This window comes from Sus scrofa, chromosome 16 (assembly GCF_054392235.1).
Source record: "Sus scrofa isolate SSC_HxYL_T2T_F1_AM1 chromosome 16, Sscrofa_HxYL_maternal_Yorkshire_Landrace_v2.0, whole genome shotgun sequence".
Lineage (NCBI taxonomy): Eukaryota > Metazoa > Chordata > Mammalia > Artiodactyla > Suidae > Sus > Sus scrofa.
In genome coordinates, this window is record NC_139398.1 from 18041680 (window position 1) to 18054670 (window position 12991).

The window sequence follows — 12991 nt, forward strand, 5'->3', positions numbered from 1 at the left end:
AAATTAGCCAGCCTTAGATACAGCCAATATCTGTTAGGGATAAATTAGGAACGCAACAAAATATTCCTCAGAGCAGTTGGAAGTTGCTAGGAAACGAGAGGTCAGGCGATGCTCAAAGGCCAGGTTATTCCCATCCCTGGGGCCCCAACAGGACCGGTTCATGCTGGAGTCTGAGCACTGCACAGCCAGACTGAGAGGCCAGGCTCCTGAGTGGTGAGGCTTAAGATGCTCCTCTCAGCCCCCTACTTGGGTGAAGGCCCCAATGAGAAAACCCAAGAAAGACACAGGAAACAGAAAACATATGCATGACAATATTGCGCTCTTTCTCCTTAGAAGGACATATTGCACCCACGTCCTTTAGTGATGCAATCTATTTATTAACACTTGGTATGGTTCCTGGGCTTAGATTTATTCTTTTTGGTTTTTGTTTTCATTTTTTTTTGCTTTTTAGGACCGCACCTGTGGCATATATAAGTTCCTAGGCTAGGCGTTGAATCGGAGCTACAGCTGCCAGCCTACATCACAGCCACAGGAATGCCAGATCCGAGCTGCATCTGCGATCTACACCACAGCTTAATTCACCAAGCGAGGCTGGGGATCGAACTCACATCCCAATGGATACTAGTCGTGTTTGTAACCTGCTGAGCCACAATAGGAACTCCACCATTCTTAGAGTTAAAAAGAAGTTCTCAGGGTTCTGATAATACTTTTCCCCTGAATTTGTCTTCATCAATCTACCCTCAAATGGATGTATGTCATTCACAAGTCCTATCTGAGGATGTGGTGCTGAATTAGCAAGTGGTGAGCCAAGTTCAAGAGGAAACAAACACCTCTTTATGCTGGGACAGCAACATAGTATCAGAGGCTCCACCAACACACACATGGTGTCTCTCTGCAGAGTGACCAATATGATTGCTCTTATTAATCAGCCACCAAGACCATGAGTGGCCAGTATGTGCCAGAGTTTGAGCTAGGAGTTTTACAGACATGATCATGTTTAACCCTATAACCACCTTAAAAATGGGTGACTTCTGTCCCCACTCCATCCATGAGAACACCTGAATTGATGACCAATGTCTTGGGGCTGGTGAAAGGCAGTAAGCAGGGCATTTCCTACAAGACTCCACGCAGTCCACCATGACACACAGCCTCCTGATCCATCTCTGCTAGTTGTTTTATTCCAGAAATGGTGAAAGATGAACCCATTTTAGCATCCTGTTTATAATGTCTGCAGGACAGACTGCCTTCTTCCCTAGCAAAGAGTGATACAATCAACTTGACCGTTGAGAATTATGAAAGCCACTGAGCACTGGAATGTGTAGACAAACAGACCAGGTTAGACTGCTGCAGAGTCATGGGCTGGTGGGGATAAGCTTTGCATTAGAGGTTATATTCTGTGATTTAGGCCACAAACACTGGGACCAGGCCAGCTGGGACCAGTGCTGTTTAGAAAAACTACTAGGAAACATCATACTGGTCAACACTCTCAAAGATCCTCCTAGAATCTAAAATACGGCACAAATGAACCTATCTACAAAACAGAAACAGGCATAGAGAACAGACTTGTGGGTGCCAAGCGGGAGAGGAAAGAAAGTGGGATGGATGAGGGGTTTGGGGTTAGCAGATGCAAACTATTACATTTAGAACAGGTAAGCAATGAGGTCCTACTGTACAGCACAGGGACCTCTATCCAATCTCTTGAGATAGAATATGGTGGAAGATAGTATGAGAAAAATAATGCATATATATATGGATGACTGGGTCACTACGCTGTACAGCAGAAATTGACACAACACTGTAAATCAACCATTCACTAATAAAAATAAAAGTATATTTAAAAAAAAAAGGAAACACAAAGGAAAAAAAAAAGATCCTCCTGGGTCTGTCTCCATATCTTTTCCCATCAGTGTTGTGGCCTCGTCAGTGCTGATCTGAGGCCAGCCTGTGATTTATTAACTGGAACGGAAATGATTCAGACACGATCTATTCATCAATGCATTTCTTTTTATATTTTTGCAACCGACCCCTCAGCTCGGTTAATCTTCAACGGAAGAGTGTTGCTTTATCTACTGATACGTCAGTTAGGTCTATTCGGCTCCACTTGCGCCCCTCCAGGCTCTGGCATCCTTGGCAGTTTACAATCCCCATGGCACTCAAGAGCATGCAACCTGCGTTTCAGGCTAGTTTAACCAAAGCAGAACAAAGAACAGAAAAGCCTGTGCACCCAGGCTGGTTGCTAGAAGCCCTTCAAACACTCCCAAACCACTTTCTCAATCATTTAAATACTTTTTTTATCAACGTGTTGTAACAGGGAGAGTGGATGAGCTCTGAGCAGGCACGGTGAGTAATGGAGAACAAGTGGCAATTGTATTGCAGTTAATTTTTTTGAATCGAGCATGAGAAGGGAAAGGCTTTAACTCTGTCGACATTGGCACAGCCCCAGGTTTGTGTAAACCAGGAAATGCCCCAAGCAGCGCTCCAGAAAGCAGGCATTCTGGAGCACTCCTTGCTGATACAAGGAGGTTACAGACAATGGCTGGTCTGAGAGATGGTCAGCTGCACTGAGATGTGCAGTTTTGGGGGTATCTTTCTGTACCTCTGATGCCACGCCCCAGCACTCACAGGCTGTGCTGGAACCCTGGAAATCTGAATCATGCGACATCACAACCAGGTCCGACCTGCCCTTCCACCTCCACACAGGACCTCGTCTTCCTAATGTGCAAGGCGCCCCCACTAAAAGGCTCTAAGGGCTGCCACTGTGTGCACCTGCAGTTCAATGCCAACTGAACAGTCCAAGCTTTACTGGAATTGATGTAATGAAGGCACTGAATCAACGACGGGGGGCCAACTTTGTGGAATTAATACCAAAACAAACCAAAGAAAAAAGGAGAGAAGCCAAGCGAGGCTAATTTTCCTTCCGCAACTTCTCAAGCTACAAGCAACATATTAAAGATTCTTTACATTCGGCTCAGATAATCTGGTGGGGTCTGTTATTCCAGCTCAGCAAAATTGGTCTTCGTCTTCTTATGTATGGTGACAACCTCATTTAAACTGTCCCCTTGAAAACAACATTAAGGGAAGCCTGAAAGATTTCATACTCAAAGCCCTATTCTGTGCCTCAAGTGTAAAGAGTGAAATCTCAGCAACCCACACTTAGGATGCATATTCGAACTTCATTTTCTTGGATCCAAGGAGGCTTTTACAATTTTTTACATTTTTGTCTTTTGTCTTTTCAGGGCCACACCCATGGCATATGGAGGTTCCCAGGCTAGGGGTCGAATCAAAGCTACAGCTGCCGGCTTACACCACAGCCACAGCAATGAAGGATCTGAGCCGCGTCTGCGACCTACACCACAGCTCATGGCAATGCCAGATCCTTAACCCACTGAGCAAGGCCAGAGATCAAACCCGCAACCTCATGGTCCCTAGTGGGATTCGTTTCTGCTGCGCCATGATGGGAACTCCTAAAGAGGCTTTTTTTAAAAAAAAGAGTCATTACACAATATCTAAAACATTTGTTTGCTGGTGAACATTTTTACTGTTATAAACGCGGAGAAGAGCGAAGATAAGACACTGCAATATTTCTAACTGGGGCGCTTTCATTTCATAAAGGCAAACTTTGAGTCTATCACAGAATTCCAAAGCTAAACAGTATTCCCTTTTAAGTGAAAATACTGGCAAATGAAGCATCTGGCACACTTTAATGAGCCGTTTTATCCTTTCACAGTGGCTGAAACTAGGACAGCCATTCATTCCAGCAAGTGGAGAGCACAGAGCTATTATGTAACCCTGCCAGGCGGGCTGATATTCAGGGCACGCCACGCCCCTGACCCCCAACGATTTTAAATTTTCTAGAACTACTTACTAGAAAAAGAAACAGTAATACATGTTTTACTTCATGATGCAATGTATCTGAAAAATGTTACATGATAACTATTTTCACCATTATATTCCACAGTGAAAACGAGGTTCAATGCTATACCAAGTGCTTAATACAACTTAAATTGCAGGTAGATGCTTTCTTTTTTCTCTCTTTTTTTTTTTTTTAGCAAGAGCAAAGGAAAAATAAAGATAAGCCCCAAGAAATAATCTGCATTGACACCTTAACGCAGGGGTTTTCAACCAGGGACAATTTTGCCCTGTGGGGGACATTGGGGGGTATGTGTAAACATTTGGGGGAGAGGGACTGTTGTTCCTGGCACCTCTGGGTAAAAGGCAGGGCAGTTGCCACACACCCTAAAAGGCACAGGGTAGTGCCTCCCAACAAAGAACTGTCCTGTCCAAAATGTCAACGGTGCCGAGGTTGAGACAGTCCAGCCTAACCCGATAAATTAAAACGTGGTTAAACAAGGAGGTGGAAGGAAAGGGACGTGAAATTATGGACACACTGAAATTTGAAGTGCTGGCCAAGCAGAGACCCAGAGAAAGAGGGGGTTGTGAAACCAGACTCCAAGGTCAAAGTTTAGGGGAGGGTTTGGGGCTAAAAACAAAAAAACAAGCAAACACGTGGAAAAGGTACTCACCTGGGCTGAGGGCAGAAGGAGAGAAGTGAGCCTTGCTTCAGGAAGAGCACAGGTGAGGAGGTGAGGGCAGGACCTCAGGCCAGGCCAGGCTGACACCCAGGGAACCAGTCAAGAGCAGGAGGGGGAGGGGCAGGGGAGGGGGGAGGCTTGGTCAGAGAAGTGCCAGGAAGGAGGTGCGGCTGGTGATGCCAGAGCCCTGCGGGTGGGAGGTGGGGATTAAGAGGGCAGGGCCGAGGAGAACTGTACCTAGAAGCTTTCAGCAGGAGAGAGGCATTGGTGCTTTGGTGGCACAGCCTTAGAAGAGAATGGGAAGGGACTCTTTCTAGAAATGTTTAGCAATGAAAAGAAGACTGCTCTGCTGAGGGTTGGGGGGGGAGCTTGGCCAAGTTCCTAGGCACTTCCTCCTCCTCTCTCTTTTACATAAGTAAATATATGTTTCTAAACACAATCAAAGGATCAGCAAGGAGATGGGATTCTGAGAGAAGGACCTCTTTATAGCCCAAGAGAGAAAAACTGATGAACAGGGGATGAAATTGTCCTTCAGAAAGGCTGCAACAATTTAAACTCCCAGTAGCAATGTACTGGGAGTTTCCTCAAGTATTCACAGACCCTAGGAAGTGTTACTGAAAACAGAAAACCAAAAACTTCTCCAATCTTCATATTAGCAAGATTATCTCATTATTTGAAGTTTCTTTTTTTAAAAAAAATTATTATAGTGATTTACAATGTTCCCTCCATTTCTGCTGTACAGAAAAGTGACCTAGTCATACATACTTATATACATTCTCCCCCCACCCCAATACTATCTTCCATCATGTTCCAACCCAAGGAACTGGACACAGTTCCCTGTGCTGTACAGTAGGACCCCAACGCTTATCCATTCCACATGTAACAGTTTGCATTTACCAACCTCAAACTCCCTGCCCATCCCATTCCCTCCCTATTTTAAGTTTCATTTCTTTGATTATACAATTGAGGTTGCCAGGTTTTTTTTTTTCCCTTCCATTTGCATTACACCTTTTACAAATTTCTTGTTCATGTGTTTTACTCATTTTCCAACCAATTATTTGTTATTTTCTTCTTGATTTGTAAGGGCTCTTTACATAGTGAGGCTCTGAACCCAACATTATACATTGCAAAAACTTTTCCTGTTGATAGCTCAAGGACAAGCTGGCCACGTGTGAATGTACACATCAAAGTCATAAAAATGTGCATACTCTGATTCTGCAAATAAACTTTTGAGAATTTACCTTAAGGAAACAGTCTTAGCACAAGTATTTATGCACATGGATTTCTGTTTGTCTTTGGCTATGTGGATAACATGAGGTTCCCAGGCCAGGAACCTAAGCGAGAGCATTGACAACACCAGGTCCTTAACTGCTAGGCCACCAGGGAACTCCAAGTAGGACTATTAATCCTGGAGAGATCACTGCAAAGAGTGAGGAAGTACAAGTAATCCATTTTTATTTTGACCACACCTGAGGCATGAAGTTCCCAGGCCAGGAATTAAACCCACGCCATGGAGCTTCCGTTATGGCTCAGCAGGTTAAGAATCCGACAAGCATCCATGAAGATGTGGGTTTGATCCCTGGCCTTGCTCAGTGGGTTAAGGATCCAGCACTGCCACGAGCTAAGGTGTGGGGGGCAGACGTAGTTTGGATCCTGCATGGCTATGACTGTGGTGTAAGCCAGCAGCTGCAGTTCCCATTTGACCCCTAGCCCAGAACTTCCACATGCCACAGGTGCGGCCTTAAAAAAATTAATAAACAAAAACCTCACGCCATAGCAATGACCCTAGTCACAGCAGTGACAATGCTGGATCCTAACCTGCAGAGCCACCAGAGAACTCCTACACACAGGAATGATACAGCAAGCAGCACTGTTTACAATGACAAATAAAGGAAATAATCCAATAAAAGAAATCTGACTTAGTAAAGCCACTGACAATTCTATACAGTCATGAAAAAAAGCATGGGAATATTTTAAGATATACTAAGTTAATAAAAACAGATGTTACATAATTGGGGTAGATGATCCTGATTTAAAGAAAAAAGTACATATACTACAAAATGTAAGCAGGATTGTCTCTGGGTAGTAAAATCATAGGTAACTAATTTAAAGAGGTTTTTTTTGAGAATTTTCCACCTATTTTATAATCAAGAAATACTGCCTTTATATCGGGGCGGGGTGGAGCCAAAATCTTCGTAACTATGGCAACGATGTTTTTTATTATAGTTACTATTCATGGTAGCGGTATTTTTGAATATCAGGGAAAGAGCTGATCTGAGGAAGGAACAGGGGAACTCCCCAGGGCCAAAGGCCAAAACAGGGATGCTGAGGAGAGAGCAAAGGCAGGGAGCTTTCTCCAAGGCTGGGAGAAAATCCAGCAACATTCAGACTCTGAGTCCAAATCAGACTCTGAGTGCAAGCATCACACTGCAATCCATCCCCAGTTCCCACCCTCTCGTCTTCTCCGCAACGAAGACCCACTGTTCCACAGTCGCTGAAGGGAGCCCACAGCCTTTAGAGGTGATCCTCAGAGCAGATGCTGGGGGAGCAGTGGGGAGTTTTACAACCAAGTCACTAACAAAAATCACACATTAAGGGGGCTGCATGTAAAAATGTTAACGTGGGGCCACTTAGACTAGAACACATATACACACACACAATCACAGTCTGCCTGTGACTGACAGGTGCTTTGGGGTCTGGGATTGGCTCAAAAGTTGGACTCGGCTGCTATTCTGATTGGCTGCTATTCATGAAGTTCATCGAGGTCAGAGCAAAAAGGCACCACCCAAGGGCTGCAGGAAGGTGGCGTGGCTATCCCTTAAGGTGAGCAGAGGGGCAAACGGTTAGCCCATCTAGGCAGATGGCAGCTCCCAGGTGGAAAGCAAGCAGAGCCGACGGGGGTAAGCTCTCCAGTCACAGAGCCTTCTGGCTGTGCCCTTCACTGTGCCACAGCACTCATCCGAGAGACAGGAAGTACATTCCCTCACTGCCAACAACAGTGGGATTCTGCAGCCGAGGACCCACATAGAAATACACAGAAAGACAGGCGAGAAAACCCGCAAGTTGACCACTGTGAAAGCGCCAGAAATAGGTGGCTCTCCCTTGAAGGTGACGTCCACGACATCTTTCTCTTAGGATGGTTATTAATTTCATGTCAGAGTAATTACCCTCAAGACTGAAAAAACTGATGGTAAAGAAAAAACATTCCAACATTTTCCCTTGGCAAACCAAAATTTATTTCCGTGAAAGCAGAAGGCGCTAAGTGGCAGTCAGCCCCATTATTATTCATCTCTTTTAAATGTAACTCAATTTAATACGAAAGACTGCCTTCACATTTAAAATACTCATTCCCTTAAAGGGCACGTTTAGCAACTGAATGGAAATCTGATGAACCCTTTCAAGGAGCTGCTGAGGCAGAGATTAGCATTCAGACACTTCTTTATCAGGTTCTTTAGGTAGGGACTTCTACTCTGGGGACGAGGGGAATCTCAGCAAAAAGAGCCTCCTCAGGTTTCTCCAGGCAGATTGCAAAATATAAGCAAGTTGATGCTTGCGTGAAACAAGCACATGCTATTCAACAGATGACCGTTCAACTCCCATAACTTCTCCCAGTCCCGACCTATGACTGGACCAATTTATAACACAGCTTAAAGAGACACTGGCTTTGTTAAAGGTTCCCACAGAGCACAAGGCAAGAAAAAGCTGCAAAACTGTAGCATGTCATCTTTTCAAGGGAAATTCTGACATGACAAATGCAAACAAAAGAAACCACCACTCACCACTTTCCACTGCAACCTAATATTAAAAATGATTTTTCCTATAAAAGTTGAATTCCATTCCCCAAATATAACACATTATCAATACCTTATCTAAGTGGCTATGTCTTTTGTTTTCACAAAACATTAGTTTAAACTTGCAGACGCAACTAAAATCAGCACTTACCCACTTGAGAAACTAAACACTTCTGGTGCTCAGAGAGAAGGCAAAACCTGTTTTCCCTGGGTTTAAAAAGCTCATCTGCAAAACTTTACACTACTGTGATCATTGCAAGGTCCGTGGAACTTTTAAGCATGCAAAGAAGAGAAAAATCCCTACCTTGGGTTTCTTTTCCCCCCTTCAGCTTTTGTCCACTGTAAATGGCTGCATCTTTAGCAGTCTGCTCTATGTGCATCTGAGCCAACAGACACAAAAACAGGCTTTCTTCAGCTTGCTGCTGTTCCCAGGCTTTTATGCGGTGTCTTGGGCTCTGCTCGCTTAACTCCTGATTCCACTGAAAGAAGTCCAGCCTGGCGAGGCTGGCAGGAGAGCAACTGCTGAAGACACTTTTGACTGTAGCAGCAGACGAATCACTTTATAGGCGCCAACAAATGTGCAAACACATCTGAGGTCCAAAGTCTCCGAATTTTAAAAGATGACTAATATGGCAAAGAAAAAAAAAATGCCCTGGCCAAAAGCAAACAATTTAGTTGTGACCTTGGAAAGTCCACCGGAGAACAGCACCCCTCCCTGGAGCCCCTGCTTCATTTATGGCTACTTATCCTGGTCTTTGCATAGCGCTCCTGAATAGTTGCCATGACAACTTGGTAAACAGGATTCAAGTGACCACTGAGGGGTTTAGTGGGATTGTTTTGTTTGGGGAAAAGAATGGTGGCTTTAATGCTTCCTCTACTAAAATTTCCTGAAAAAGGAGAGCTGCCTTTTTTTTATAGGTTGTGCGTATGTGATGTTCTGCAAAGTTGAAGATGCTGCCAATGTGTGCTCCCATTACAGGAGAGGAGGTGAGGGAATGGCCTTCAGAATCAAGGAAGATTACTGAATGCCAAGTGGGCATTTTCCAGTAAGGATGCAAAGAAGTGGAATCATCCCAAAAGGCTGTAAAGTGAGCGTAGGGAGGTATCAGTCTGATAATCCAGATAGTCCTAAAAAGTCCTAGCTCCCGGTTCTCCTATGCTTTCCCTCCTTCTCCATTGTTCCATTTAGGTTCTTCTCCATAAAGCAGTGTGATTCGGATCTGATCATGGGTCATAGAAACTTCATTCTCAATCTTCACCCGTTGTCCGGGCAATCAGAAACTCTCCTATTCCTACGAAATATTACTCGGAAAAAATGCTCACTGTATCGTGAAATAGATCATGAGCATTTAACATTTTGACACCTCACGAAGGTACCTATTTATCAAAAGTCGAAGAGTCTTACTTAACTTTGGATTTCAATAATAATGGATCAATATCGGTTTACAATGATAACAAATATACCACACTAAGGCAAGATGTGAAGAATAGAGGAAAGTGTGAGAGACACTGTGTGTGTGTGTGTGTGTGTGTGTGCACGAGTGCACGCACGTTGGAGAGGAGAGTGATATGGGTTCTCTCCGGCTGGTCAAATTTTTTGTAAATTTTAAAATTTTCTAAAAAATAAGGTCTATTTTTTAAAAAGATATTAAAATGTTCATCCCATAACCATGTCAAAGACTAAAGGAAATTAAAAGAAAAAAGAAGCTAGTTACAACAATTTACCAAAGGTATGTGATTTAAAACTAAACTCAAAAAGGAAAAGGTCTGGTAATAGGAACAGCAAGAGTTTTCCTGGGATTCAGCTTAAATCGGGGGTTGAAAGCACGAGGATGAAGCAAGCATATTTCCCACCCCAAACACACAAGGCGAGACGGATTGTTTCACACAGGGAAGTGTAGCTGTTTCACGTCCGCGGGACCTCATTTAATACCTGCAACTGCTCCCCTAAGTAGGCTCCATCACTAAACGTATCTTAGGGAGAAGGAAACACTCCCAGGGCCACCTGACTGCTCGGTGCCCAGAGGCTGCACAGACACGTAGGCACACGCCTTTCACCTATTTCGCTTTCATCCTAGTGCTTTATGTGCCCTGCACCTGGGCGGCTGCGCAGTAGCATTCCCACACCGGCACGACCAGGGCGCATCCGTGTGGAAAGTAACATATGTCTTTCCTGTCAAAGAAAATCTTGGTTACTCCATTTTGCTCCGGTTTTGGCTGAAACACCCTCCTGTGACCCCCTTCTCTTTACCTCTTCTCCCAGCAACAGTTTATTTCAATTAGCCAACGGGAAGAATGTGCACCCTGACCTGACCAATGGGAAGGGGACAGGCCCACCACCTGCGTTAGGGATAAATAGGGAGGGTCTTTTCTTCTTTGCTTTTTGAGTACCTGCACCCTTCTGCAGAAGAGCCTTGGCAAGATCTCCCTGTGTTCATGGTGTCTCACTTTCCGACACTGATGATCCGAGCCAGAGTCATTTTAACTCTCCAACATCAGGAGGCACCAGACCTAGGGTACCTTGAAGCCCATGTCTTGGCGGGAGGGGAACAGAGTCACCTATGCTTTTGTCATCAGGCACCAATCAATGACCTAGTCACCAAGTTCTGCATGTAACCCCACAAGTGCACGGGAGGAGGTGGGTGGGAGGGGTGTGTATCTAGGGTGGGTGGGGCAGGGGCCAATGGGCAGTGGTAAATGCAGCCATAGGAAAACAGCTGAAGAGAAAGAAATAGAAAAAAAAAAATACGAATGAGATAAGCATGGTCAGTAATAAGGCTCAACCAAACCCACCTGCCCAAAAGAACCTGGAAATATTAATAAGAGTAATTGAAAATCCTGAAATAAAATTTCCTACAGGAAGCTGTTTACTAAGAGCAAGGACATGTATACTCATTAAGAGCTTAAAAACATTTGGCCCATTCACAACAGTAAACATTTGACATTTCACTTTCATTCAAGTGACCAGATGATAACCAGTGAATGGAAGAGGCAAAAATGCAGATTTCAGTCACTCCAAGTTCGGCCTTTCCCACAAATAGTAAGGGCTTCAAACAAAAGACAATACGCTGCCTTTAGGTGGAAGCAGAGAGTAAATTCTCTTTCCCTGAGGGTTATTTACAAAGAGGGAGGATGATCTTTGTGTCTCACGTAAAGGGGATAAAACAGACCATATTTTATCAATTCTTTTCTCTTTTTACAGCCACACCCACAGCACATGGAAGTTCCAGGGCTGGGGGATGAACTGGAGCTGCAGCTGCCTGCCTACACCACAGCCACAGCAACACCAGATCCAAGCTGCACCTGCAACCTACGCAGTTTGCAGCAATGCCGGATCCTTGACACACTGAGCGAGACCAGAGATAGAACCTGCATCCTCACAGACTACATCTGGCTCTTAACCCTCTGAGCCACAATGGGAACTCCACATTTCATCAATTCTTAACGCAAACGTTCCCCTTAATACACCTGAGTGTGTCTGTGACTCCTGACATCCAAACATCCATCGTGACGTAATTCCACACCCGGCTGTGCATGGATTTCATCACAGCCTCCACTGTCTTCGAAAATCACAGGCACTATTGGAACCACTGAGTCCAGCTGTCCTTTTAACGTAGTCTAAAGTTTCCTCTCTAAAGGCCAGTGAATGGAAAGTCATTTTACCTGCAGAAAGACCTGGAAACAGAGTGATGAGGTGAAGCCATGTTATCAGTGAAGCTATTATTTATGGTGGACAAATGACCCCCATGCTATACCTCTTGCAAGGCAAAAAGCAAGTGCCTAGTGATAAGATTGCACTGTACCTTGGTGAAGTATGCAGAGCGTCTGCTTTCAGAGTGATGTGTACATAATGGTGCCTTTTACAACCACGGGAGTCTTTGATCCAACAAAATATAGTAAGAGGTAATGCCTGGACTGAATAATGTATAATTCCAGAAAGTTCGATCAAAATGCTAACATCCAGCGTTTGACCTTTCAGGTTAACCAAACCCTTGTTATCTGGAAGATCTGCACATGTAGAACTCCTGGTCCAAACGCCCCACAGGGTCCCCATTTAGAGCTCTGGGTGTGTATGAGGCACTGAGCCCACCTCGAAGTGTTTGCAAATGAGTCGCTAAGTGCTGGGCTTGGCTGTTCCAAAAGGGCACCAAACCCTGGTGGGGGATGCGTCAGAGAAAGGGGTCAGCTGGGAGAGGAGGAGAAATAACACATTAACACAGAAAGACTGGGTCACAGTCAGGACATCACTCTAACACTGACCTACTGGTGTAGCTTTAGGGTAACTTCCAAGTGCACAAATCAAAGATGATCCAGAAACAAACAAACCAACCAAGGCCAAAAATCAATTAAACGAACTAGAATGGCATCTGTGCCAGAAGGAATGGTGCATAAGCTTGGTCTTTGTCAAAGTCAAGCGCTCACACACCATGAGCACCTCCAGAGTGTCCTTTTACGAGCAATTCAACTTAATGTTCACTGAGCACATGCGGCAGCCTGGATGGAAGCTTCGCATCAGGGCTCAAAGACGGAAGAGCAGGTTCTGGAAAGCTGTACTCAGAATACCTTATTAGGAAAATAGGATTTGGGTAGAGAAACCAAAGCCTCAAAAGAAACATAAAGAGTCCTTGGAATAAAGTTCAGTAAGGTTCCTGACAAATAAGATGAATA

At 44.5% G+C, this 12991-nt stretch overlaps 1 protein-coding gene across 7 annotated transcripts in view; it reads right to left on the bottom strand.

Moving 5' to 3' along the window:
- Nucleotides 1-12991, bottom strand: part of MYO10 (myosin X) — a 238328-nt gene that overhangs the window by 64343 nt on the left and 160994 nt on the right. The window contains exon 1 of one of the 7 annotated variants that reach the window (XM_085001731.1): nucleotides 8628-8859. The exons of 4 other annotated variants lie outside the window; for them this stretch is intronic. The gene's annotated coding sequence lies outside the window, so the exon portion shown is untranslated. Of the gene's footprint in view, nucleotides 1-4523; nucleotides 4856-8474; nucleotides 8860-12991 lie in introns of those variants that run through there. 2 more of the 7 variants (XM_085001732.1, XM_085001733.1) reach the window with 2 other exon arrangements.